Consider the following 27,135-nt stretch of genomic DNA (forward strand, 5'->3'; position numbering starts at 1 on the left):
CACTGATTCTGACTGGCTCCAGGCTGGAGTGAAAGTGAACTTTCTGGAGGCCGAATTCCCTTCTGATTTGCAGCCCAGGGCTGGCAAAGGCATTCTGTCAGCCTTCCAAGCCCTGAGATTCCTCTGTGACATCACAAGTGTCGGCTTTGCCCGACGCCCAGTGCCTCCCCGGAACTGTTTGGACCAGCGCACAGCTGTGCGTCAGCATCACCCCTGGACGCGGCCCCCACGTGCGTTCCCATGAGGCTGCAAGCGGGAACACCACTGATGATGCAAGCCCGGTGGGAACTTCTCTGCAGTGTCGTGGGTGCTCAGGGGGCCTGGGAACGTCATGAATGCGGAGTGGCCTAATGTCATTTGATCTCATCATTATGCCTTCCAACAACAAGCTGTCTCTACCCCTCTCCCATCTGATTCCTTCCCTTAGAGCATTTCCTAAGAATATGGGTGGGAATGATGGGGAGGAGACCCTTCCTATGTCCATGCAGAATCTACCTAAGTGGATAAATGAGTACCATGCGTAAGTACCATGCATAAGTACAATGCATAACAGTCAGATCTCCAGCCCTCCCACCATTGATACCAATTAAATGAGAAATGCAGCTAAAAGGTAAAAATTTTAAAACATAGACATAGTGATAGCTACTACCTAATGAGTTCTTCACATAGACTAACCACTGTGTTAACAACTTTACGTGTAACGTTTCGTTTAGTTCTCAAAACAGGCTTATGAGGCCTGTTCTGCTAATACACCCATTTTGCAGAGGAGTAAACGAAGATTCAGAGAAGCTAAATAATTTTGCCAAGCTCACGCAGGTGTCAAAAAGCGGAGCATAGAGTTGAACTTATATCTCACTCCAAAGTCCATGCTCTTAGCGCTCTGCAGTACTGCTTCTCCGAAACAGAAATGCCGGCTTTTATGCAGCTACTTACAATAGAAAGTACAAACGGATCCTAGAAATGACCCTTAAAATACTCGGATACTTAAGAAAACTGAAATTCTGAAATGAGCACGCTTGTCTCATAAGGTTGTTCTTTGCATCCAAAAATGGCCTTTCACTCCACTGACTGGACGTGACAGTTAATGTGTATAGAATGGTTTGTGACTTTTCAAGCATTTCCATGTACGCCATTGGATTGGATATTGCCAGGAATCTGTGAGAAACAGAGGGCAGGCATTATTATTCCCACTATCTAGATAAAGTGGCAGGCTTAAGGCCATTCGGTGACATGGCCAAGGTCCCAGAGTTTAAAAACAATGCGTCCCAACTCAGTTCACAGCTTTTTCTAGTCCCCAGAGATGCCTGACTTGGGAACAGAGAGTAACTTCAATCTTTCCGCCTGGTGCTGAGGACAAACCCAATCCTTCAGACCCACTTCCTTCCATCTCAGTTAAAGATGTAACTGGCCTTTCATCCAGACACCTCCATCCAGGGCCAAGATTAAGTCACTTATTTGTGCTAATTCTCCCTGCCTACCCACATTTGAGGAGTGGCTTGTTCAGAAAATTCCCCCAAGTTTTCAGACCAGCTGAAAGTGATGCGCAACAGGAAAGATCACAAGGCAGGAGGGATGGATGGGAGTGTGGCAGACTAAACATCTGGGGATGACACGGCTCAAATTGGTGAATTTATTTTAAACAAGTTGCTTAGTCTGAGCCGTGATCACCTTCCCCATGTCAACGTTATCAATGGAATGACCTCCTAAAATTTCCTGCGGCCACTCAGGTCCATTTTTCACAGTGAAACGGTGTCATCTTACAAAAATGCAAGTCCCTCTCAGCTTGAAGCCTTCCAAATGCTTCCTAAAGCTTTCAGGCTTAAGACACCAAATCCTTATAATATGTAACCCCAGCTGATTTGTCCAAATTCTTAGGTCATTCCCCCACCAGGTGCCTTTCCCCTCTGAGTCTTATTCTTAATCTCTTTGCCTAATACATGAAAAGCCTCTTTATAATCTCCCTCACAATAACCCCCAACATAGGTTTGGGCATCTCCAGAAATAGCCTGGCAAGACACCCATTCCCTTGATAAGCATACCAAATTATCATTCACTAGTTGAATCCCAGTCAGCTCCTGAAGTCCCACAAATCTGGGTCCAAATCCCCTTCCATTACACTAGCTGTGTGAGCTCTGTCTCAGTACCTCAGTTTCCTCATCTGAGAGGTGACCTCAGAAAGTCACTGTAGCAAGTAAATGAGAACACACGTAGAATGATTCAAAAAGTGCCTTACACGTGTTTAGTAAGTATTAGTCATATCATCATCATTGTTATCACCATCACCATCATCATCCTCATCATCACTTTCCCCACGTTCCTTCCAATCACTTGGCTACACACCCCAAGTGTCTTTATCCAATGCCTAGTAGTATAAGCTATTTTTTAAATGAAAACATTTATCAAATCCCCACAGGACTCTCTAGAGCCCAGATACTTTTTTTTTTTTTTTGACAGAAAAGTGCCTGGATTATGGTGAATGTTTCCCTAGCCCTGCCGCCAAGTTTCTGAGGAGTTTACTGACCAGGACCACAAGCCATGCCCAACCTCCTTCCACAAAGCCATGCCCACACCTCACACCCATGCACACAGACCAAAGAGTAAGTTAATTTCCTGGTTCAGTTGCTTTTAGAAAGGGATTTCTAACTCAACTTGAGTTTCTACTACGTCAACCCTATAGGTGTAGAGGGAATTGAAGAGACGGTAGGTGACAAGTAAGGACCAGAGGCAACTACATCAGGACTTTCTTTTTAACAGAAGGATGGAGAAATAAAATAACAAAAAAACCTGATGCGGCGCTCTCATTTGTGTTTCAGGTTCACGGCAAAAAAATCAATACGGTCTCTGTCTTTTCTTTCAAGATCTCAAATGCTTCCAACTTCAAAGCATATCATCTGTTTAGTTACTGCCTTTCACAAAGACACAAAGTGAGACATTAATTTGTGCAGCATGAACTGAATTTCCAAAAGGTATACATGGGGAGTGTACATGAGAAGAATCTGTGGATGCAATGCAGCAAAGCACACTGCCCTGCCTTGGTGATGGGAGTAACTGTGCTCAGCGCATGTGGGTAGATTCCACTATTTCATCACACTCATGTCGACAGCACAAATGCCATGCCACATGAATCATTAAGGAGCATCATATTTTCTTTGTACCTACAGCCTCTTCTAACCATAATGAAGTGGTTGAAACAAGCAACTCATAAAAACCGTGGGCCAGTCTATTATTTTTACCCAAATATACCATAGCAACCACAGGGATGAAACAGACAAGACAGAAAAAAAAATCAACCTTTAGAGCATAAATTTAGGTAATTCAAAATGAAATCACCATTCAAGGAACCCAGTTCATCTCACCTTATCACTGCAAGAGGGCAGCCAACTCAGGGCAAGAAAAAGATATTAATTCCTCAGTTCCTACTCACTTTACCGTCACCTCTCCGCCCCTGGTATGACTTCAGGTTCCCCATCAGGTTCTGCCCCAAGCAGAGCTCATGAGAAAGCTTATAGTAACACCTTTTATCTCCCTCTTCATGGCCCTTCATTGCAACCATTTCTACCTTTCTGTCCTCAAGACACTCAGAACAATGCTGGGTAAATCCATGGGACTCCTTTGATTACAAGTGACAGAAACTAAACTTAAATTCATTAAGCTTACACGGGAGTGTTTGGCTCTAGTAATGGGGAAGTCCAGGGTTAAGCTGACCTCAAGGAGCCCAGTAACTTAGACAATGTGATTATATTTTACCATCCCTCTCCACCTCCCAGCTCAGATTCTCCTTGATGTCCTCTTTTTCTACTGATTGGCTGCTGGCTAGCGGCCAGCCTCAGCGATGGAATGGTAAAGAAGCATGAGTGCAGAAAACTCCAGCTTTCCATCACCCCTGCTTAGCCACACCAGAGCATCTCTCTTCCCTCATGGCTCTATATAAAATTGCAGGAAAGGACTCTGATTGGCCTGAACTGGGTCATGCACGCATTCCCGTAGCCTTGGAAACAGGTAGCTATGATTGGCCTGGCCTACTTGTGTGCCCACGCCAGCAGCCACAGGGCTAGGTCTTGTGATTAGCAGCTCCTCACAACCAGAAAAGTTCCTACGAAAAGAGGTGTGTTTGGTGTTCCCAGAAGGTGGGTGGGAAGACAAAAATAGCATCTATTCACTGGCTTATCTCATTAAGCCTTTATTTCCAGGATACTCACACACTCTGACCCTCCTGTGCCTTAACTGATGACCTTTGTTTCCCACTAAATATTCCCCGCTATAACTCTTATAAAGACCGGCCTTTTGGAGACCATCTTAAAGCTCTACTTCATCTCATTTTCATACTTAAAGAAATTCAGCCTAGCAACCACAAGTAAATAAAAATCAATTTAAATATTTACTACATTTTGATATGAAAAATGCCAGCTTAAGTATTATTCTTGTAACTCCCGGAAAAATATTCTCTGAGCATTCCCTCCTTCTCCAATTCTGAGATGAATGAAGGTGGCTCTAAAGGTCAGTGAACCTGCGCTGCTCTAACACCAACAATTCCTCTCCAAACCTGTCCCACTTTTCATTTCCCCCTTAATATCTCTATCATTTTCCTCCTATCATTTGCTTTTTGACCTTTCTAGAGTAATTAGCATCTCCAGACCTCACCATTTGCAGTGATGTATATAATAAAGACCAAGATGATGATGATCAAGACAGAAATCTATTTGGTGGAGCAGGAGGAGCCCCGGAGGCAAGCTGGCAAAGTCAAGTTTTTCTTCAGCAGGTGAGGGAAGCAGATCTGTGAAGGTTCACATGTTGGTGCATTTTTCCCTGAGATACACTATTCACTTAAAGTCTAGCCACTCATTTCACAAACTCACTCAGAACCAGAGTCACACAAAGCATGTAGCATAGACTGTATTCTCATGAGATGTTACATGATGAAAGGCTTTGTAATTACATAAATGTGGGAAATGTTTATATTTGATGCCTCCATTTGAGACTTATGATGCATCTTAAAGGCTCTGAGAAGTCCTGAGGTAAAGGAATACGTTTAACTTATTTTGCTTAGTATTTCCAAAACTAATTAACGGATAAAACTATTCAGGGTAACACATATTAACAGTCTTTTGAATATACTTTGAGCACTGCAATGCTAAGAGATTTGTAGATAATAATACCTTCTCGGGAGAGTTTTTATGTTTTTGGAGGCTCATCCCCCACACAAAGCTCTAATGGTGAAGATGCTGGGTGCACGGCTGGCCAGCATTCTGTTCTTGGAAGCAGGACCCTCTGATAATTAGTCTTCTACTGCCTGCATTTGGCTTGGAATCACTCTCCATGTGAAACTGCTGACCTACTGGGCAACATGGGTAACAGAAGAACCGTGAGCCCACTGTAGACCTCCCTCCCATGAAACCAGTTTAGTGCTCTCACCGCTCCTACCGCACCTGGGGCTTGTTACCAGTTTCCTACAAAAAGGACCCAGTTCTGTTTATCAGTGTTTCAGGAAACTTCTCCAAGCTCCTCCCTTTTTTGGTCCTGTTAAATATGTGTGTCCTCCACCTTGCCACTTCTGGTTGAGAACCTTTGGCTTTGGGCTGGGCTTCTACCTCTCTGCCTAGCCCCTTAGATTTAATGTTCTGGCCCAGATGACTAGCTCCAGCTCCAGGTCTACTCTCATACCTTAAAACGACAGGTCAACTTCACCCTCTTAAACTCAGATTCCAGAACCCCAGCTGAGGGATGAACGTACACTTACTACTGGTCTTCAAGGGAAATAGAGAAGTTCTTCTTTAAAACATCCTATACATTTTACCTCTTTCTTTTGTCAAACTTAGTGCGCACACTCGTGCTCTCCCTCTCTCCCTCTCTCTCTCCCCCCATATATAAAAATATATATATATATCTTAAATCTCTCTCCCCCCATATATATAAATATATATATAACTTAAATCTCTCTCTCCATATATATATATATAACTTAAATCTCTCTCTCTCTCTCTCTCTCTCTCTCTCTCTCTCTATATATATATATATATATATATATAACAAATAACTCTCTCCCTCTCCTCCCTCTCTCTCCCTCTCTCTCTCCCCCTCTCTCTATGTGTATATATATATACATATATATATACATATATATATGTATATATATATATGTATATATATATGTATATAACTTAAATCTCTACACCACCTCTGAGATTTCAAGCTTCTTGAGAAGAAAAATCTCCATTTTTTCATATATTTCACAATGCCTGCATAAAGCCAATTGCATACAATAAGTATTTGATGAATGTTTATTGACTCCACAAATAGGAAAATGAATGATCTTTTATTCACCATATGGAATTTTGCTTTTGAGGACCAAGAGAAAAGGTAACAGATTTATAAATGCAATGTATAAAAGTAAGATAACATTACATCTTGTTAATTTAGGATTCCCTAATTCAAAAGCTGTGTTAATTCCCACAGAGTGGTGATTTTGCTTGCCTCCATACAAGCCCAGGTCCATCTGGCAATGTCTGGAAATATATCTCATTGTCACAACTGGGGTGGAGGGAACAGAACTATCAGCATCTAGTGAGTAGAAGCCTGGAGTGCTCTAAATGTCTTACAATGCACAGGACAGCCCCCACAACAACAAAGAATCGTGTGACCCAAAATATCAAGTACCGGTACTAACAAATCCTGCCACAGAGATCAGGCAAAAGCCCTCCTTTTCATTGCCCAACAGCAAAAAGCTTTCTAAAGAAATTAATAGCCTAAAAAGATTCCAAAAAGAATTTAAGCTTTTCCAAGTGCATAAAGTCACCTGATTTGCTTTCATCAAAGAGTGGTCCTCATTATTGTTATTATTCCACTCTGTAATCACCCAGAATGCTTTGCTCATGCTCTGTGTTTGACCAATTGCTGAATTGAATTGCTTAAATGCTTTCTCTTCTTAGTGATGCTTTTGTCTATATTACAGGGTAGGAACCAAATTTAATTCGCTAGTCATAGGACAAATATTTACCACAAACAATAGCATTCCAACGGTTTGAATATCTAACTGCCAGAATGGCTTCTATAAAAGAAATTGTAAGCACAAATGCTCAGTTAGCATTTAAAGACCCAACTGCTCATAAGCCAGACAGTACATGCACAAATTACTGCTTTCTTCACTTGACAACTGCTGTTTTTATCTTGACACATCCACTTAAAAATTATTTCTGACAAGAATCTTAACAGCTTTAAATCAGTCTAATTAAAAGTAATGCAGTTTTGCTAGAAAAGTGTTTGAAATTATACAGTATTGCACAGTTGACTTCTCAAATCAAGTTACTGAGTGCATTAGTAAATGCCAAAAACACCTCCACTGATATATGGCCTCCTATCAAAGGAAAACATTTCTACTATTCTTATGGAAGTTCCTAGCTGTGAAGTTGTAGGTGGTGAAAAATGCTTAGAGCTTTTCTGTGGTGTATCAGCACCATGTCCTCAAACGTTATATAGATGTGGTAGGCAGCCTGTGACAGTGATCACTGGGATTTCCGGTGATCCTCACCTCCTGGTATCCACATCCAGTGTAACCCCTTTCATGGGAGTATGTATGAAACCTGGTGACTCACCCCTAACAAAAAAAAAAATATATATATAGCACAGGTAATGGGATGTCACTTCATGATGACGTTACGAGAGAGTCTAGCTTCCATCTTGCTAGCTTTCTCCCTTGCTGGCATTTTCTCCGACCCTCTTGCGTCTTTGCTACCGTGCTGTCAGTTGCCCAATGGAGAAGCTTACCCGGGAAGGAACTGACGGTGGTCCACAGCACATAAGGAGCCAAAACTCTGTCCAACAACGCACAAGTAACTGAATCCTCCCAGAAAATACATGAATGAGCTTGGAAGTGAATCCTTCCCATATAAGCCTGGAGGTGACCACAGCACCATGACAGACTCAAAGCCTTGCTAGGCTGCCCCTAAATTCCTGTCCCACAGAAGCTATGAAGTAACATGCGGTCATTTTCAGCTGCTAAGTTTGAGGCCATCTGTTGTGGAGCAGTAGGTAAGTAATACACAATATAACGTCTACATATTTCTATTCTTTAAAAAATTTTTCATACATGAGACTGGGTGACTCATTTGATTACGCACCCAACTTTGGCTCAGGTCGTCATCTTTCAGTTTGTGAGTTCAAGCCCCACATTGGGCTCTGTGCTGACAGCTCAGAGCTCAGAGCCTGGAGCTTGCTTCAGATTCCCCCTCCCTCTCTCTGTCCGCCCCCCCTCTTTCTCTTTCTCTCTCTCTTTCTCTCTCTCTCTCTCTCTCTCTCTCTCTCTCTCACACACACACATTCTCTCTCTCTCTCTCTCTCTCCCTCAAAAATAAATGTTAAAAAACATTTTTTTAATAAAATAAAATTTCTTCATTGACAAAAGGCCCACATGTCCCATTCCCTGATGGGTATTTTTTACGGTTCCATCATAAACATCTCTTCATGCTCTTAAACTAAACTTTGCATGTCCTCAACCCCACACCAGTATTTTGTCCAGATGTCTATATTTCTTAAAAGCATGCTCCTTTACACTCTTTACCAAATGAAGAGAACGAGAAATGCAATCTTGGTGATCTGGGTTGAAAGCACAGGTGTCGTCATTAACTTCTCCGTTTTCTTATTGACAATTCTACATACAGCTGTGATGCCCTCAGACTGTGCCTCCTTTCTTCACATCCCTCCTTCCTTGTTTCCTTATGTCCGAACTAATGTAATTGTCCAAAACAGACTTCTTCTCCAATTCACTTTGTACCTACAAAACTGGATTATACATCTTAAAACACCACTTTTCTCATTTTACATGACACTTTTGCCAAAAAGTATCGAGAAGACACATTCATGTTTGGAAAATTACCTTTGACCAAGATATTCATTCTCAAAGTACACGTGGCATGCCAGTTTCTGTCCCTTTTGTGACCAGGGCCTTATGAAAACTGGACTGTTAAGGTTGTTCTGTCCAAGTGTTAGGGCCAAATAAAACAATACAGCCATTTCGATATAACATATCCATCAAGGCTGTTGATCAAGGCTGTTGTTAGAGGTTAGGGTCCCAGGAAGAGGACTGCAAGGTGGAGATAATTACCAGGAGAGAAGATTATTAGGGAGTCCTTTAAGAATGATGGCAGTGGGGGGAGAAAAAGGGGAAGTAGGACCGGGCAGAGGAGATGCTGGGTGACAAAGTAATCACTACAAAAGCCTCAGCCTTATTCAGATTAGCATCTTTATTCAGAGAAGCCTAAAACTGGGAACAATTCAAAATTGTTCATCAACAAAATTAATTGTGGCATATTCAGACAAGGAACACTATGCAGTTAAAAAAAAAAAGAGCAAACTACTGTTAATTCGACAACATAGATGACTTTCACAGGTGTGATATTAATCAAAAGAAATCAGACACCAAAGGGTAATTAATGTATGATTCCAATTATATGAAGTTCAATAAGTAACAAAATTAACCTATGGGAAGAGAGATCAGAACAGTGGTTTCTCTTAAAGGAGAGAATGAGAAGAGACAAGTGCGAATCTCGGAGGGGTAGGGGCACTGAAAACATCCTGTCCCAGTCTCGATAGCTGTTGTATAGGTATATATAAAGATATCTAGATCTAGATCTAGATATACATGCACATATATATGTAAGAATTTCTCAAAGTATACACTGAGTATTTGTATACTGTGATGTATTCATGGTTTTTTTTAACGTTTTATTTATTTTTGAGACAGAGAGAGACAGAGCATGAACAGGGGAGGGTCACAGAGAGGGAGACACAGAATCTGAAACAGGCTCCAGGCTCTGAGCTGTCAGCACAGAGCCCGACACGGGCCTCGAACTCACGGACCGCGAGATCATGACCTGAGCCGAAGTCGGCTGCTTAACCGACTGAGCCACCCAGGCGCCCCGATGTATTCATGTTTTAAATGAGAAAAATAAGTACCAGCCAAACAAAACAACAATTTTCTCAAGAGAATATGTCCATCCTCCTTGGTCACCCAGCTACAGGTGCAGACAATTTTTCAAATAAATTTTCACAGCTGTATGGCTATATGTATACCTCTACCCATAAAGTGTAGGATACATGCACCAATACAAAAGGAAGACACCTGTATAATGACAATGGTCATCTCCGGCCACTTCAATTGCATGCAGTTTTCATTTTCTTTTTTTTACCTCTTCTATTTAAAAAAAAAAAAAAATGAGCATTGGTTGTTTCTTATGTAAGGGAATGAGTGATTATTCTTTTTAAAATGCATAATTCACTGAAGCATGAGCTAAAACAGAAAAGCGATGCTGCAAGTGAGGTTATAAGCACCGTAGTCACTTGGAGCATGTGTTCAACAGCAAGGTGAAAGAGTATCTTTTTCAGGACATGAGAGTGGAGATCAGTATAGAGTGCCAATGAGGAAAAGGTGCCACATTAAAAACGAGCTGAAAATGACTCAAGCGGCAATGACCATGCATTCGGTGGGAATACCCAGTTTGAAGGACCACCGCAAAACTGCTGACAAACAGTTAGAGATTTCTGGCAAGCAGCAGGCAGAGACAGAGGAGCTGTCCCCACATGGGGCCTCTGATCTCCCAGAAGGCCAAGAGCCAGCCCGATCCTCTGACAGTGACAAGCTCTTTCTGTGCCTGTGGCCTCGGATGCTGCACAGAAGACAGGCCAGAGAGATGCAAAACAAGAAAGCCTTTCAGCCGTGTTCAGACACCAGAGTGACTGGGACGTCAGCCCTGAAGTCTGGGGAATACCCCAAGTAAGCCACAGTGACAGGTAAATAAAGAAGGGTGTGAATTTGTCAGATTCCAAAGGCTTCCAGCCACTCTGACTCATTGCCCACTGAAATCATTTTGCAACGATCCGACTGTTCCCAGATCTCCGTACCATGGAGCATCACATTGCCTGCCAGCACAGCTCAGGATCAGGAATCCTTAGGAGCGGCCAAAGGAACACAAACATTTCAGTACAGAGTTTTTATAATAGGAGGGAAAGGATTCCTTCTCTCACAAAGAACATGGAGAGCTCACAAAAAGAAAAAAGCTTAATTTCTTTACCACCCAGTAGAACTATAATAATAATAATAATAAAAAAAACAGTAATTTATGGATTCTTATTTGGAGAAGCATCAGGGAGATAGGGTGGTGACGGTAAAAGAAGCCATTTGCCCCTGTGGAAACAACAATAGCCTTGTGATTCAAAGGACTCGCGCTGGCTGCATGGCCTTGGGCAATTTATTTCTCCAAGCACCAGCTTCCTCTAGCATAAAGTAGGGAGAATGATACCACCCATCTCACAGCACACGTTGTGAAGAATGATGGGAATAACCTAAGTTATGTATGCTTAGTACCATGCCCAGCACTGAGCAAGCACTTATTAACAATATACGTTAGATGACATATACGATTGTCACAGTTACTGGCCGTTCTCACTCCCGCCTCTTTTGAGCTTCATTCCTGGTATAAAGTTTTCTTTTGTGTCTCTTATTGTGTGTTCTTTCTAAAGTAGACTCTAGCCTTATGAAAAGAACACATGACAAGAGCTGGCCTAAGCCAACTGGCACAAAAGACAGTAAATACAAGTGGTGTAGCCCACTGCCAACCCAGAGGGGTAGAAGCCTACTTAAGCCAATTATGCAAAGTCAGCTTACCTGGTTTTTTTCCCCATTGGCGAGTCATTAAAATCCTGACTCAGAAAGTCTGGAATGATCCATGTGTCTAAGTAACTAAGTATTCGAGAATACAAAGAAGTGCTCCTTAATCGCAAAATCGGAGAGGCTCCATATTTATAAGGAAGTCTACATTCTAGAAAGTTGATGGTAAAAGACAGTATCTGGCCACTCCTCACTAAGGAACTGGCGATAATCTTTTTTTTTTTTAATGTTTATTTATTTTTGAGAGAAAGAGAGAGAGAAAGACATAGCATGAGCAGGGGAGGGGCAGAGAGCTAGCGAGAGACACAGAATCAGAAGCAGGCTCCAGACTCCAAGCTGTCAGCACAGAGCCTGATGTGGGGCTTGAACCTACGAATTGTGAGATCATGACCTGAGCCAAAGTTGGACACCCAAGTGACTGAGCCACCCAGGTGCCCCAGGAACTGGTGATAATCTTTAAAAATGAAATTGAGCAAACAATTCTCATTATCTGTCTGACAACAGAGAAACTTTTTACTTTCTGTATAGGTATTTGCTAGAAGTATAGTACTACAGTTAAAAGGGCAGACTTGGAACATCATGCCGTGTGGGATCCCAAACCCAGTGACAGTATTTGTTAGATGTGTGGCTTGGGTATGTTATTAACATCTTTGTGCCTCAGTTTTGTTAACGGTAAGTGAAATTAATAATAGTACCTGTCTCAGAAGATGAATAAAAGCATTAAACAAACTTATTTCAGAAAAGGTAAAGTGATTAGTGCCTGGCACACAGGAGGTAAATCTTTAGCTATTTTTATTCATTAAATTGTTAATTTTTTTATTAATTTGTTATAACCCATTAAAAATGAATGGATTTCTCTTATTACTTTTTTATTTATATTCAGTTTAGAAATTTCAGAAAATAAATTAAAAGGGAAAAAAAATCGTCTGCTATTCAGCCTCTCCGAAATAACCACTGTTAACATTTTGAAAAAGTTTTCTTCCAATTGGCTTTTTAAACAATTTCAGAACTGAGGCCAAAGTGTACATGCTATTTTGTAACCTGATTTGTTTCCACTTAACTGCCAATTATTGGGGGAAAGTGTCATATTTTTCACTTAACCATACTTCACAGAAACATTTCTTCTCATTAAATATTCTTCTACAACATTATTGTGCCTAATGCAAGATATTACATTGCCTCAGAGTATTTAGTTAACCATTTTGCTATTACTGGGTATTTAGAAGGTTTCTAAATCTTTACTATTTTTTTTAAAATGGTCAAACACCCTTAGAGATAAATGATTGTGTCGGTCCATGAACTTGTCCTAAAGGTAAATACTAGGAATGGAATTTCCAATATCCAAGAGGAATAAACGTTATTAAAGCTTTTGCTATATTCAATAGCTCTCTATCGTAATGCATTATTTCTTCCAAAGTGCTCTTTAAAATTCCTGGCTAGAAATATGTGCTGCTATAGTTCTTTGTCTCTCTAAGCAACAGGATCTTTTTTCAGTTCCATTGTAAGATCCACATTCTCTTCTGTGGGGCAATAAAAGGGCTCTTTTTTTAAGGCCATCTTGGTTTACGTTTTTAACAGGAAGGGGCTTTTAAAACTCTAATAAAAAAGAATCCTTTCCTGTTGCCTTTAAGCCGGAATTAAATTATGCAAAAATGCCATAGCCACGATATTTATTGTGCAACCTCTGGCAAGCACAACCCTAGATGTTCTCTCTTTGCCACGTGAAGCTCAGGATTGTGTACTGTTCCCTGTTTACCAGGTCAATGCTTGGCTAGTCAGCTCCTCTTGACTATCTTTCCACCTTCCTTTTTCACTTTCTGAGCTAGGATGTTCCTATTTTGGAGGCCAAAAAGAAAAACCACTTTTAACGTGAAATGCCCACATGTCAACACATTTACAAACCTGTGCACATGCCCGTTTTCCTCTAGTGGTTTCTCTTTGGAATTGGAGTCAATCTCAACCCCTTCCACTGACGTGCACACTCCGCAGAAGATCTAGCCTGTGGCTCTTCCTCCAAAGGCCCTGCTGCTTCCTCTCCCTCATCTGCCAAACTCAAGTCACACCAAACCTTCTTCCGGTCCTTTAATACTCCAAATGCCATCTGACCCTAGAGCTGTGCATGAGCTGTCCCCTCTGCCTCAAATACTTTTTCTTTGCTCCTTCCGGTCATTCAGATCAGAGCTCAAATGACATCTCCCCACAGACCTTCTCTGGCCATTCAACCTCAAGATGCCTCTCACTCACTCTTTCTCACATCTCCTAACTTAAACTTCTGCAGCACGCTTGTCATTTCTGATCTTAACTAATATCAAGGACTTTAACTGTTTTGATTCCTGCTCCATCCCTTGGAAGTAGTGCCTGGCATGTAGTAGCTGCTCAACAAATATTTACTGGGAAGTTATGCTGAATGGATTATAAAACAATTTGCTTGTTACAGCCTTTTTGACACTTCCAGCAGAAGCTGAGTTCTGGAAGGAGGGAAACGTTGTAATGAGAGTAAGGTGAACCTCTGTAAGAGGAACATCTCCATTATACAAGTAGCCTTGGGAAACCAACTGCAGGCAGATCTGAAGACACTAGATCTACTATGTACAGACAGTAGACACTACTTTAGCAGCTTTAGAGGGCAAAGAAATTTCCTTCTTTTTTTAAAGGTTTTTTAAAATTTATTTATGATTTATTTTGAGAGAAAGAGAGAGAGAGCACACAGGGGAAGGGCGGAGAGAGAGGGAAATAGAGAATCCCCAGCAGGCTCTGCATTGTCAGTGTGGAGCCCAATGTGGGTCTTGATCCCATGAACCTCTGAGATCACAACATGAGCTGAAATCAAGAGTCAGACGCTTAACCGACTAAGTCACCCAGGTGCCCGAAACTTCTTTCTGATTGTCAAAAAGGAATGGAAGAAGAGAGCAAAAGGAGTTGGAGAAGAAGAAAGGAAGGAAAGGAAAAGGAGAGAAGGGAGAAGAGAAAGGGGAAGAGAAGGAAAGAAAGAGTGAATTCAAAGTGGATCTTTGAAATAAACATAGGGGTACATATATCTTTTTGAATTAATGTTTTTGTATTCTTTGGGTAAATACCCAGGAGTGGAATTAACTGGATCATATGGTAATACTATTTTTAATTTTTTGAGGAACCTCCATACTGTTTTCCACAGTGGTTGCACCAATTTGCATTCTCATGGGGTTCTTTTTTCTTCATACCCTTGCAACACTTAATGTTTTTTGTTGTTGCTGATTTAGCCATTCTGATAGGTGTAAGGTGATATATCATGGTGGTTTTGATTTGCATTTCCCTGACAATGACTGACGTTGCACATCTTTCCGTGTATCTGTTGGCCATTGGTAGGTCTTCTTTAGAAAACATCTATGGAATATTACTCACCCACAAAAAAGAATGCAATCTTGCCATTTGTGAAACATGGATGGACCCACAGGGTATAATGCTAAGTGAAATTCATCAGTCAGATAAAGACAAATGCCATACGATTTCACTTATATATGGAATTTAACAAACAAAACAAAGGGAAAAAATGAGACCCCCCCCAAAAAAAAACCACAACAACAGCAACAAAAAAACAGACTCTTAAATACAGAGAACAAACTGGTGGTTGCCAGAGGGGAGGTGGTAGGACGATGAGTTAAACAAAGAGGGTTAAGAGTACACTTATCATGATGAGCACTGAGTAACGTATGGAATTGTTGAGTCACCATACTGTGCACCTGAAACCAATATAACACTGTATGTTAATTATACTTAAAATAAAAAAAAAAGAAAAACATCAAAAATGAAGCAGTTCTTTGAAATGCGTGGTTGAGTTCTTACAGACACGCAGGCCACATGTAATAGGCCCAGAGAAAACAAGAATGATGTACTAAAGGGCCAGGCAACCAAGAAGAGTTTCAAGGAGGAATCTGAAATGAGCTTGTAGAATTAGTAATTTTTTTTTCTTTTTTTTTCTTTTTTCTTTTTTAATTTTTTTTTTAACGTTTTATTTATTTTTGAGACAGGGAGAGACAGAGCATGAACAGGGGAGGGTCACAGAGAGGGAGACACAGAATCTGAAACAGGCTGCAGGCTCTGAGCTGTCAACACAGAGCCCGATGCGGGGCTCGAACCCACGGACCGTGAGATCACGACCTGAGCCGAAGTCGGATGCTTAACCGACTGAGCCACCCAGGCACCCCAGTAATTTTTTTTTCTAATAGAAAAAGAAGGCAAAGAAAATCATAGCAGACTGAGCAAAGGCAAGTAAAAATAAAAGTGCACGACTGGTTCTGAGAAATGGAGGTCATTTTGTGGAGCTGGTATGTGAGGTACAGAGAGCAATTTGAGGGAACCCTGATTGCCAGTGTGTATGTATTAGACACTTTCATTCCCCAGGAGCACTCGCAAGGCCTGTCCAATTGTGACACATTAGCAAGAAGAGACACCGGTTATGTATTACTGGTTCTTACTGGTCGCCTCTCTCATTTTTCTTTTTCTTGACATCTTTACTGAGATAAAATGTACATACCATCCAATTTATCCTTTTAAGGGTACAAGTCGCTGAGTATATTCACTGAGTTCTGCAATCATCACCACTGTCTAATTCCAAAACATGTTCATCACCCCAGAAATAAACCCCAGAGTCATCAGAAGCCAATCCTCACCCCCATCCTCTACCTCTGGACACACATGAATCCCCTTCTGTCTCTATGGATTTGCCTATGCTGAGCATGTCATATAAAAGGAATCCTATGATATGCAGTCTTTTCTGACTGGCTTGGTTTACTTAGCATAATGTTTTCAAGGTTTATCCTCATTGTATCATACTTTATTCTTTTTTGTGGCTGAATAATATTACATTGTGTGGATATAATACATTTTCTATATTCATCAGTTGATGGTCATCTGGATTATTTCTACTTTTTTTGGCTATTACAAGTAATGGTGTTATTAACATTTATATACAAGTATTTCTGTGAACACATATTTTCATTTGTCCTGGGCCCAGACCTAGAGCAGAATTGTTGGATCTCATGGTTAACTCTATATTTCACATTTTGAAGAATTGCCTAACCATTTTCCAAAGTGGCCTCACTACTTTACATTCTCACAAGCAATACATGAAGTACCTACCAATTCCTCTACCTCTCTGCCGATATTTATCGCATCTTTCATTTTGATTTCAGTCTTCCTAGGGAACGTGAAGTGCTATCTCACTGTGGTGAGTATCTCATTATGCTTTTGACTTGCATTTCCCTAATGACTAATGATGTTGAATACCTTTTATTGTGCTTATTGGCTATTCTATTCTGCCTAATGTATCCTCCACACAGGATCAAAATGATAATCTTTTATCTATACTACGTCTTAATATTCCTTTGCCTAAAACTCTACAAAGCTACCCCATTACCCTCAAACTAAAATTCAAGTACCCCCCACAATACACTTGGCCCTGCATTATGTTACCCCTTGCAATTGTTTTATGAATCTGCATGTTTCCTTTTGGGGAATGTGTCAGTCTTCCCCATTCAGAAGGGAAGAAATAATCTCTGCCTGTCCTCCATGAATCCCCTTGCCTAGAACAATGGCTAGCATATGGTATGACAAATGCTCACCAAATGCATGAGTAATTAGGAAATTTTAAAAAAATAAATGACTCCCACAAAATATAGCTAGAAAATTCACAGTACTATGTGAATGAAAAGTGACACAAATGTGTGTCCTTCATTTACTTAGATGGAATAATAATGGTACGTTAACTTCTATCATAAAAAACTATGCACTAGCCCATCTAGAAGTAGAGAATGTAATAAAAGCAGGCATGCTTTTTGTAGTTAATCCAATTCAATCAGTCTTTAAACAGTGTCGTCTGCTGTTGTGATATTTTCAAACAGCATAACTCATATCCACGTGCTATCCATTTGTCACTCAGCAATATTAAAAAAAGAGTAAGTTAGTCAGGCAACAGGCCCGTTACCATTACGCAGATTTATAATGCAGGCTTTACTACACAGATTGGTACTGATATTTATTCTGATTCTGTTAACAGTGAATGTGTAACAGCCAAATGAAAGTGTCGGCAGCTCCATTGTGAGTCTGTGTCTTAACACTTTCCATGGGTATTGCGATTCTCCCAAAAGCCAGCCTTTGTTCAATAAGACATAAAAGTCATTTTGAACCATGCTACAAGGTTCAAATTTCTTTGGGAGTTTGCTATTGCCACACCCCGGGAAATTAGTTTAAGGTCATTGGAAGTTAATAGAGAGAGAAATTACTCATGCCATATGTTACATAAAATGAAAAGCCATCAGTTTGATGACTTGTGGTCTTTTATGTAGAAAGCAACTTTTTTCCTTAGCCTTTCTAAACATACGATTTTGAGGATTAAAAAGGAAACAAAAAAGTAGTTCCCAAGCCTCACCAACCTATTCCTTCTCAGAGCACACCTTTCTACGATTTGTCCTCAAGAACTCATCCTGTTCTTTACTTTTATCTCCCCCTCGAAAGATTCTGACCAGACCACTGCATCTCATCTTGAATCGTCCACTTCTTGCTACCTTCTCATCACCACAGGGGTCCAGGCCACTCTCACTTCTTTTCTGGCCCCCTCTGCCTCCTCCACTGGTGACTCCTCCAGTCAACCTCTCCCTACCAAGTCAGGCCATGCCACTCCCCAGCATCACTGAATGAATGTACCGACGAATGTTCATCCCATAGGGGGAAAAGCAGCAATTCTGTAATAATCTTCTCACGTGCAGAAAGCATTTCTCTGTATCTTCAAATCAGCACACTGATGAGGATGGGTGGGAATTATGATCCTTATTTCCATTTCACAGATGAAGAAACAGAGACCCCATCTTTTGCACAAACTCAAGTTCCTGGATAGCAGAGACTTGATATTTTAATGTTCACCATAGCAGAATGTGCTCAGGATTATACAGCTAGACTGGAGGCAGACAGAGCCAAGACTCTAACTTGGAATCCCTGTTCTATGTTCTTTCCATGGCCCTGTGTTTGCTGTGCCTTCCTTGACCCAAACACACACACACACACATATCAACTCAAGTGAAATCTAGGGTGCCTAATGTGTTTCAAAACAAATCTAAAAGCTATTTATGTTTTTCTGTCTTCAGACCAAGAAAAGCTATTGCTGGAACATCTTTGATAGCAGAAATATACAAGTGGGAGATTATTTCATTTCCCAGATAGAACCAATCATGCTGTCCCCAGAACTGCCCATTAAGAAACTCCCAATGTCTGAACATGCATACGACTGAAATTATCAGGAAAGCCACTGAGATACGAAAGCCATGATCTCCTTTCTAAAGAGGTGCCTCAAATTAATGTTCAGCTGAGTGTATCTAGAAAATGGGAAAGATTAAAATGCTCCTTGACACGTTTCTTCCTTTCAAGCCGGTTATTAAATGAGACAGAGCTCTTTACGGGGCCTATTTTTCCTGTAGTTCACAAAAGGAACTTACAACATGAGGAAAGGATTCTGATTATGCAGGGCAAAGGACACCAAAGCTGAGAAAAGAGGATAGGGAAATTTTAATAAAAAATAAGAGGAAGAGAACCACAGGGTATCTCCTACCAAAATACATGTCAGAAAAGAAGGCAGGCAGGGTGCACAGAGCCACAAAGACTATGTCACTGTGGCATCTTATTTTTTACGAATCATCTTCACCTCCTTTCTCATCCAGGGCAAGAATGATGCCCCTGTCTTCTGAAGAAGGTGGTGAGGTAAGTACACGGGAGAAAACATGTCCACGGTGGGGAGGAAGGGGGTGCTTAAGGAAGCTGTTCACCTGCCATATAATACATCTTCTATAACCCTGGTCCAAAAGTAACCTCAAGAACTAATGGTAACTAAAGGGACATCAAATAAAATTATCCCAGAGGCCCCTGGGTGGTTCAGTCTGTTGAGTGACCAACTCTAGGTTTCAGCTCAGGTCATGATCTCACGGTTCGTGAATTTGAGCCCCGCACTGGGCTCTGTGCTGACAGTGCAGAGCCTGCTTGGGATTCTCTCTCTCTCCCTCTCTCTCTGTTCCTCCCTCTCTCTCTCAAAATAAATAAAAACAAAATGAAATAAAATAAAATAATCCCAGCCCAAGGATGCCAGGGCAAAACACAAAAGGGATGAATCAGAGCTTGAGTCAGAAGTACACATGAAGTTCAAAACTCTTCCTCTAGACCACCCTCCTTGCTTTCCACTAGTGTGTAGTTACAATTTCTGCCTTGTTAGCACCACACCCCATCCATTCAGTTCCTCTTTTTTTCTTTTGGGTTCTAAGAATGGGAAGGTGTAAAAAGCAACTTTCAGTTGCCTACATAAATGACAGCAGTGAAGCCCTAACTGCCAGGACTGTGTCTCCACCCCATTTCTATCAGACATCACTGTCACACCATGCCCTTGTTTTCACCAGGTGGAAGGACATCGCTGTCTCGGTTTTTTATTTTTATTTTTTGTTATTTTTTTAACATTTACTTATTTTTGAGAGAGAGATAGAGACAGAACATGAGAGGGGGAGGACAGAGAGAGAGGGAGACACAGAATGGGAAGGAGGCTTCAGGCTCTGAGCTGTAGGCACAGAGCCCGATGCAGAGCTCAAACTCACGAGCTGCGAGCGAGATCATGACCTGAGCCAGAGTCTGAGCTCAACTGATGCTCAACCAGGCGCCCCTCGGTTTTTTAGATATTCCATCCATTTTATTCCTTGGGACCTCCAAAAACTGTTTATTTCCTTCTCCTGGAATATTTTATTATTCTTATTCTTATTCTTATTCTCCCTCTTTGGGTACCTGCCTTGACCATGCTCCCTCCCCCACTCCCAACCAGACCTGATTAGTTCACTTTGTCTTACCCTTATGGTACTTATCACAGAAAAAAAAATAATTAATGAAGTAACTCTAATTATTTATTGCTTGTCTCCCCTATTAGACAAGGCATTCCAAAAGAGCAGGAACAGGATCTAACTTTCCCTACTACTAAAACCCCACTGTTTTACTCATTGCTTGGCACATCGTAAGTGCTCAGTAAAAAATGTGTTGTTTTGGTGTCTGGGTGATTCAGTTGGTTAAGCATCTGGCTCTTGATTTCGGCTTAGGTCATGATCTCACAGTTCATGAGATCAAGTCCAGCATTGGGCTCCATGCTGACAGTGCAGAGCCTGCTTGGGATTCTTTCTCTCCCTCTTTCTCTGCTCTCCCCAACCACCATGTTCATGAGTGCGCGCTCTCTCTCTCAAAATAAATAAGCATTTTTTCAAATGTGTTCTTTCTTTTGCTACCTGTCACCTTTCAAAATCTCCCCACGGCACTATCTTTCTCAAGTTGTAGCTGGAGTATACTGACTTGGAGATGAAACACAGGTGACCAGAGAGAGGCTGTAAGACACTAATGACCAAGAAGCAGTAGGATTACTTCTTCCAAAGTAATCTATTTTGCTGATATCTACCACCATCCCTCTTGTTGCATAGCCAAAAATCTAGGAATCACTCTTGATACCTGTCTCTTCCTCACCCTCACATCTAACCCATCACCTGGGACCTGTCATTTTTATCTCCTATCTATTGCTCTGCCAAACACTCTCCAAGTCCCCTGTAGCACACAAGTCCAACCCACCATTCTCTCCCAGCAACAGCTCTCTCCTGGCTGGTCTCACTGCTTCCCTGCTGCTCCTCTGCCTTCACTTAGCAGCCAAGGTGTCTCTTGTGAAATATCTACCAGGCTACAGCCCTGTCTTCAGTGACATTCATTGTTCTTAGGATAAAAAACAAATACCTTGATATGCCCTTGTAGAGATGGCCACTGTGCACCTGACCCTTTCAACTGAAGCCAGTTCCCCATGTGTTCAGCCAGCTCAAGATCACCTCACTGTGCTATGGTCACACCAAGCCCTTGGTGTCACATGACCTTGCACAAATGCTTCCTTAGGCCACAGTGCTCTCTCACCCCCTTTTTCTCCATTAATCCCTGCTCACTCTTCAGATTCCATCTCAACTGGTCTACTGGGGACAGCATTCTCTGACCATATCCCATTCTCGCATCCAGAGGCAGTGTCTTTCCTTTACAGTGTTTAGGTATGTTTCTAATGATGCACTCATTCAGTAGGGCTGCTTGAATAGTGCCTGTCTTTTGTATAGACTCAAGTTCCTGGATAGCAGAGACTTGATATTTTAATGTTACCGTTACATCCTCAACATATAACACAGTGCCTAGTAAATAGAAAGGACTAAGTAAACTTTTGTGGATGGATGGATGGATGGATGGATGGATAAATGAATAAACGGTGTGAGGTGCCATTTGTCTATTGTCTAAAGCCAAGCATTAGAAAATCTCCACAGAGGCCAAGCAAGTAGCATAAATGTGTGAATTAAGCTGGAGGTTAGTAAAAAGGAGTGGTAGAGAGTACATTGAAATTTAACATTTTCTTGAAACCCTACATTGGCAAAATAAAACATTTTTACACTTTTTGGCAGCTTTTAATGTAGGCCTTTTAGGAGACTGTCCAGGAAACTCCTCCCTCAAGTCCCATTTAATTAGCCCTCAAAGAGGAAAGAGGGCTTTGTTGCTGACAGGTCATGACCACAGTCTCTCCACGCAAGACCTCTGCTTTCTATTTACAGGGAGCAAAGGGTATCCACACAAATTCAACTCGAGGGAAGAAGGCTATCCCACACCCTAGAAACCAGGGACTGGGGCGCCCACATCCACTTTTCCTGATTCATTTCATGAGTTTAAAAGACTAAAAGAGGTTTAAAACTTAAACATGTGGTAAAACCCCAACAATTCATTTTAAAAAGAAAAAAGAAAGAAAAAAGTTAAACTTTGTAACAATAGTATGAACACAAAAATATTTCCTAGGAGCAAAAGAATTGTGGCCTTGAAATTCTGCCTTTTATCTTCATGGGAAAAGCAAGTGCTTACAAACTGGAAAAAGCTAAATTTCCTTTTGGTGAATTCACAAGACCTTGGCTCTTGCTTTCTCACAACCTCAACTGTTGTACCAATCTATGCCTTGATCATGTGGAAATGTTCAACTGAAAAATCAAGGTCATTTCAACTTACCTTTCTTATTCTTTTCTGTGAAGAAGACCCAATATATTCCAGGTTTACATATGATTTTGCAAAATGTTTGCCATCACAAGCCTGTTTTCCTTTAACTGCAAACCACCTGATTCTGATTTTCTCTTGCCATAAATCTGAATTTTACTACATTTTATCTGAGATTCACAACATATGGGCTATGAACCAAGAAAAATACAATGGGAGGAAAGAAAAGATAAACTTTTGGGGCAAAAGACACACGGAGGATGGAACAACTGTCAGATAGGAGAAAATGGGGATGGAAGAGGTAGTTCCAACAAAACAAAAAAAAAATGATCTCACAAGTAACCCTACATGATGAAAAACATTTTTCTTAATAAAGCTATAGAAATAGCTGCATTACCTTTAGTGTTGTCGCAACCCAGAAAGAAAGAAGAGAAAGAGGTATCTTGGCATTATTTCATATTTTATGTCCCACCATCAAGGTTTTCTGTTCTCTGTATACTTTTTGGTCATAAAACAAAGGAACTATTTTCAGTGATCTTAAATCCTTCAACTCCTATAGTTTTGACTCAACACTGCATTTCCCTGAAATGAAACTCACTAAACAGTTTTTAACCAGTCTTGCAAAAAAAATGTTAATGAAACCAGTGTCTACTCAAACTCAAGTCTAGCCCATCCAAGCATTCTAGAACAGGTAAGGGCAGAGTGAATTGACTGAAGAAATACCTACAATTTTAAAGTTATGCTAAAATTCATGATTAAATGAAGAAGAGCAATTTATACTCTGATACAAAATATTTAAATAGGAAAAGTTCAACTCATTGTATACACACTATGCTTGCAGGATGCCAAAAATTTTGCTTGAAAGTCAGATCTTAGAACAGCTGTCTTCACATTAGCAACTTGCAATCTAATTTCTGTAGGGTCCTCATCCTATGAAACTTCTCTGATGTATATTATTACCTTATTTTTTTAAACCCCTGAATAGAAATTTAAGGACTGCTTCTATCTGATGAAAGTATCCCATCTTTCATGAGTAAAGTCACTGATAAAACTTGACTTTCATTCAAACCCAAGACTTCATTTCCAAAAATCTCTAGAACATGGCTTTAAGCAAACTTAGCAACACTTTCATTCAGATTAAAGCTTTTGTTGTTGTTGATGCTGTTGTCCTTGATTTTTATAAGGATTCATCCCTTTTGTGTTAAAAGCTCATTTTGGTCAGAAGTAACAGTAATTCTCTGAATATTGCTGTGGGATAGGAGAACAAAATATATTGTGAAACTGAAGGGCAGGAAATAGTTAAGGGAGGATGGGACCCAAGAACTAGATAGCCATTTGTTGGATCTCTTTACCTCTCTGCATGATGCTCTGTATTTCTGAACAGTCCACTTGGTCTGTCTCTGTAAAACAGCTTTCTCTGCCACTCTAGACATGGTGACAGAAACTGGCCATTTCCAAAACTTGGAAGACTTCAGGTCCCCAATTCAAGTGATTAGACTACCTTTCCAGGGTCAATTTTCTAACAGAATCCAACTGCCAATCAGCTTTCAGCAGAGGGGCAATTTTTTATTGTAGAGCCACCTGGAAATACTCAGATAAATTATATATATGCATTGCCTGTGACCTGGAAATTCTACTCCAAGGGAAACTTCCCCCAGGTTCAAAATGGGACATGAATAACTGTGTTCTTTTACACTGTGTATGGTGGCTAGGCATTGGGTGTCCACTACAGGGACAGCAGACTAGGTAAAATTCAATGGATGCACATCACAGAGTACTGTGCAGCAGTTACAAAGGACTGCAAACAGGTGCATGCAGATCTTTGTTGAGTGCAGGCTTTGTCACACACCCTGTAAACCTCATATGGACACAGCAGAAGTCCCAGAGGGAAGGACTGCAGCAGGATGTTGGACATGCAGCTTCCCTTCATGACAGCATCTCGTGCAGAAATGTTCGTGGGCCAGAGTGCAACCAGATGTATCATGGCTTATGCCCCAGGAGGGAGATCTCCTCCCACCTGTATAGGGCTTTGAGAGCTGCCTTGTGTGTAGGCAAAAAAAGGCCAAAACAGGCCGTGCACAGGTGTTGGCTTTTCAGGGAAGTTGCATGCCCATGCTGATAGCACCGGGAGAACTTTTTGGGAAAATGAGGGTGGCTGCAGCCCATCCCACTAGGACTAGGGACAAACAGAACAGAAGAGAATCTCTCATAGAACAATGATGATAATGTGGCAGCAACCGCTGAGTACAATTAACTGAAGCCTTCTACCGGAGGTCCAAAACCAACAGTAGAACTTTTTAAAGTAAGTAAGTAAGTAAGTAAATAGATAGCTAGCTAGATAGACAGATAAATAAATAAATAAATAATAAATAAATAAATAAATAAATAAAGATGTATACAGCAGCAGTTTTAGAAGGGTTGGATGGGGGTCTCGGGCTAAGAAGAAAGCCTTGAAGCTGTATATGAAGACCTGTCACTAATCATTTGTACAGACATTAAACACTGATTCTGAACCAGGAATGAAGGCTGTTCTACAGTGGAGCTGGAATGACCTTTCCGTAACAACCTGTCTTTGCCACCAGGATATTTTTCACTTACCAGTAGGCTGCTAGGAAATAAGATTAACTCTCCTTTTCTTTGAAGGTGGTAGTGATGGTGAGATCAAATATCCTCGTGACCTCAAAAATCACATAAATAACCGCTCAGCAACGTAATGCTTCATTGTTGTCAAGAAAAATCTTGTCCATGAGCAGTTAAGCATTTGTAGAAAACGAGGAACAAGAAAATATCTGGCAAATGTTTTTAATAAATCACTACAGCTTAGAAATGTGTCTGAAGGCACATGGCATGGATTGATTTTTAGATTTCTGATCTTAAACTCTTGAGCATGCTCAATAGCCACAAGAACATACCTTTTTCAGTGTTCATCATTTTTTCAAATCAACTTGAAATGAGTCAAAGGTAGACTAATATCAAAGAGCATCTTTGATTAATGTGGGACAAGGCAAATTTCCCACATCAGAGGACAATTACACATTGGACTTTTAAGTATGAATTTTCAATTAAGTTTGTATTTCCAACTTTTGCCTTATAGCAACAGACCAGGGTTGCTATAGAGAAGGTTTTGGGGTAAGAGGAAATGCTGGCAGAGCCAGGCTGGGATTGGAGGAGCACTTGAAAACAGGACTGCTCTCTTCCCTGAAACTTTTTAGGCTCATAAAAAACACAGATGATTGGATCTGCAGGAGAGAGGGCCATGGCCACCAACAGGCAAACAGAAGGTCACTAGTTTAAAGATGTACACAATTTACGGTGACCCCTTGCTTGTGTCTCAGGCTTTACAATTTATAGTTTGGTTGTTATGTGACCCTCAGGAGTTTATTGAGAACCATTAATTCTCATTAAAAGACCTTTTTTTTTTTTTTTTTTAGCTCCAAGTTTGTTACGGTTCATCTCTAGAATTCTTATAAAGGGCACTATGTTTATGAAACTTCCCAATACCCAAGAACTTGGCTGAACCAACGCAGCCCTAGGAAGCAGGTAACACCTGTTATTCTATCCCAAATCAGTCCAGTGCTGCTCTATTATTAAACCTTTCCCACCCCAACTAGACAGCCAGTCCCACACCCTGCATCTGTGGTCCCTGAATACTCTTAACTCTCCCTTCCCTCCCCTGACTTAGGTTTTTGCTAGGAGACTGCTGCTAATAGGATGAATTCGGTGTGAAAGAGTCAGTAGGTACTGGTTTCCTGATACCCTGATTCTCAAAGCTAGGGGTATGCGAAACAGTGGACACCATATGAAGCAGCATCTGCTCTGACAGCTCAGGGCAGCGCCCCCTGCTGTGGAGGAGCTTGTCCACCCTACATGAGCCTTTCCTTCGTTTTTCTCCAATATCTCGGTTCCCTTTACCCCAACCCAAGATTTTATCTCATGAGTCAATGCCAAGGTGAGTAACTGTGATCGATAAACTGTGTGGTAATCAGCAGACGTTTTGATTCAGAAAAAAAATATCCAAGGACCCGAGCTTAAATTCTTATTGCAATTGTTCTCAAGCCTTGTTGCAGACCAGAAAATTGTGTGAAAGACGTTTTTGTTTGTTTGTTTTTTTTAACAGATACTGATGCCTAGTTCTACCCTACGGCAATTAAATTATATTTTCTTATAGATATTGAATGGCATAAATATTTTTTAAAGACTCTCCAGGTGATTCTAATATGCAGTCAAAGTTGATAGCCACTGGGTTGCTGTTTCCACATAAAATACCATATCTGTGCTCTAGGGCTTACAATGCTCTAACTCAAAGGAAAATTTACAGAGGAATTTCAGGTACTCCAGCTGAGTAGAAGAAATATTTTGGGTAAGTGTGGATATCACATTATATAATCACTCTCTTTTTCTTTCTAGGCCTATCTTAAATTCTCATCATATTT

At 40.8% G+C, this 27,135-nt stretch overlaps 1 long non-coding RNA gene across 2 annotated transcripts; it reads left to right on the plus strand.

Moving 5' to 3' along the window:
- Window positions 1–22: 22 nt before the first annotated feature.
- Window positions 23–3,272, plus strand: LOC132678733 (uncharacterized). Of its 2 annotated transcripts, XR_013554154.2 has the most exons (3): window positions 289–520; window positions 2,455–2,597; window positions 2,814–3,272. It is a non-coding gene; the product is annotated as an uncharacterized LOC132678733 (long non-coding RNA). The 2 variants fall into 2 exon arrangements; XR_009609790.3 differs by lacking the exon at window positions 2,455–2,597 and having other exon boundaries at window positions 23–520.
- Window positions 3,273–27,135: the final 23,863 nt, after the last annotated feature.

This window comes from Panthera onca, chromosome A2 (assembly GCF_046562875.1).
Source record: "Panthera onca isolate mPanOnc1 chromosome A2, mPanOnc1 haplotype 2, whole genome shotgun sequence".
Classification (NCBI taxonomy): domain Eukaryota; kingdom Metazoa; phylum Chordata; class Mammalia; order Carnivora; family Felidae; genus Panthera; species Panthera onca.